Source organism: Nicotiana sylvestris, chromosome 5 (genome assembly GCF_000393655.2).
Source record: "Nicotiana sylvestris chromosome 5, ASM39365v2, whole genome shotgun sequence".
In the NCBI taxonomy this organism is placed as follows: domain Eukaryota; kingdom Viridiplantae; phylum Streptophyta; class Magnoliopsida; order Solanales; family Solanaceae; genus Nicotiana; species Nicotiana sylvestris.
Window position 1 is genome coordinate 68314265 of NC_091061.1, and position 2664 is coordinate 68316928.

The window sequence follows — 2664 nt, forward strand, 5'->3', positions numbered from 1 at the left end:
GGGATTTTACTGGGTCATTGTTGTCGTTGTTGTTGTTGTTGTTGTTGTTGTTGTTTTTACATGAATATTTTAATAAAATAATAGTGTATGTATTTATTTTATATGGTACCACGTGACCATGATAGTAAGTTATATAAAATGTGTTAAAAGTGAGTGGTATTTTAAGTAATTCGAGATAATTCTTAATTATGTGGGTAATTGACAATTACCTAATAAACAAAAATCTAGGATAAGACCACCACGTGGCAGATTTTGCAAAGCAAAAATTTGTGACTCATGCCGATCAATGGTGGGATATTTAATTTGAGATGGAGGGGTCACTATTTGATGACACATAAACTTTTGTAGGTAGATAGCAGAAATGTAAACGGTGAATCAAATTTGATGTACTAGTAAATGGTATTTCCTGTTTTCTTTCAAGTCTTAATAGTATTAGGTAATTGAATGATTAGATCTTCAGTATGCTACATCATTCCTCTCTTTCTTTCAATTTGGTGTCCTTGTTAGATGTTTTCTAAAACTCCTACTCGTTAGGATGATGTGGAGAAGAACAAACTTCTTAAATCTCCTTGTTGAATGTTTGTCCTGACCTAAAAATGTTTCTACTTATTTAGGTGATAATATGGCTGTAGTTTCGAGGACTAGAATCCGTGATAATGGAAAATACGGGTGATTGTTTTCTTTAAAAGCATGAAGGATAGAACCTGGAGCATAAATCCTTACTTTACGTTATCAAAAAAGGACATATGTTTTAGCAAAACTAGTTGGATGTTTCTATTGCCTTTTGAGCTGCTTTTTTGAGCCCAAATCTGACATAGGTGAATGATTATTGTGATTTTGCTCATATGTTTGTTGATAATTATGTATTACTTGGCAGTAGAGGATTCGTGTGCCTTGCCAAGATGAGGGTGAATACTTTTTAAAGATCTCCGCTAATATTAGTTCCTTCCTCCAGGTATATTAAGGCTATCCCTTCTTTCTTTTGGCATGATCCAAATTATACAGAAGAAACGAGCAACCGCACAATTTCCATAAATGACTCTATTCACAAAAGTATTTGAGATGCCTATGTTTTTGAATTCCCATAAGTCTTATTATTCTATTGTTTGTTCATAGGTCTCAGAAAAATACGTAAGTTGAAAAAAATTTATTTTACGATATTAGTCAGAGGTATAATGGTCTTATGATGTTCCGAGAAGTTTTATTAACGTACTTCTCATGCATTGCACTCATTTACATGTGCATTTACTCATGACTCAGACGACGCTATATATGCGTATATATGTATATATATGTATATAGAATATGGAAAAAGGTTACGGCGTTATGTACGCACCACCACCTGATCAGCTAGTATACGTTGATGATTTTGCACACATGGCACCAGATGACATTATATACGCGTATATATGTATATAGGTTATGAGAAAAGGTTACGACGTTATATACGCACCATCACCTAATCAACTGGTATACATTGATGATTTGCCCACAGTGGCCGAGATGATATGATGGGATGCCCTCAGAGGCGTGATAATGTTATGGCGTTATATACGCATATATATATATATATATATATATATGTATGTATATATATATATATGTATATAGAATATGGGAAAGGTTATGGCGTTATATACGCACCAGCACCTGATCAGTTGGTATACGTTGATGATTTGCCCATAATGACCGAGAAGATATGATGGGATGCCCTCAGAGGCTTGATTATGTTATGTACGTACAGACCTATGCATTACATGACATTTATACGCATATGCATGACACTATAAGTATTTCATAATTTATAGAACTATCCAAACTTGCAGGTTGAGTCCTTTACTCTATGTTTCTTTCATGCTCCTTATATATTTATTTACATGTCTTACATACTCAGTACATTATTCGTACTGACGTCCTTTTGTTGGGATGCTACATTCATGCCTGCAGGTATAGATAATCAGTTTGACGAGCCTTCATAGTAGACGAGATTGACATTCAACGAAGGATTGGTAAGACTCCACCTTATTCGGAGTGCAGTCGAGTCTATGAGTCATCATGGTTTTTTATGTTAAAATTTTGCTACAGACATATGGGTAGGCCGGTACCTAGTCCCATTTGATTTCATATAATCGTAGAGGCTTTTTAGACACAGGTTTATTATGTACGGTATGTCAGAGGCCTTGACGGCCCATATGTGTCCATCTTTTAAGAAAAATAGTTCACAGATACAATGTTGTCCACTTAAAATTGTACATTATGAGTTGTAGCCATATTGGCCCATGATAGTTACAAAAGGAATAAATGAGTTGTATAATGGTTCGCTCGGGCCAGTGTGGCATCGGGTGCCAGCCACGCCTCCCTAGGTTCGGGGCGTGACAAGTGGTATCAGAGCGAGTCGTGTCCTAGGGAGTCTACAAAGACATGTCTTGTAGAGTCTCACTTATGGATGTGTTGCGCACCACAATTTATAATTGAGAGGCTATAGGGCATTTACGAAATGTTTCCTTTCTTTTGTTTTCAAATCATGCCAAGTCGTAAGAAGTCAGTATGAAGCTTTCGCCAGATTTTGTATGCACCAGAGGTGCAAGTATCGCAGTATTTAAGGCGTAATGTGGAAGAGAGGTTATGAAAGAAAAATAAGATACGATGCGATATTGAAAGATA

At 35.8% G+C, this 2664-nt stretch overlaps 1 long non-coding RNA gene across 1 annotated transcript; it reads left to right on the top strand.

The window, feature by feature from the left end:
• Nucleotides 1–356: 356 nt before the first annotated feature.
• LOC138891081 (uncharacterized) lies at nucleotides 357–2261 on the top strand. The gene is made up of 3 exons (XR_011407391.1): nucleotides 357–399; nucleotides 878–955; nucleotides 1948–2261. It is a non-coding gene; the product is annotated as an uncharacterized lncRNA (long non-coding RNA).
• Nucleotides 2262–2664: the final 403 nt, after the last annotated feature.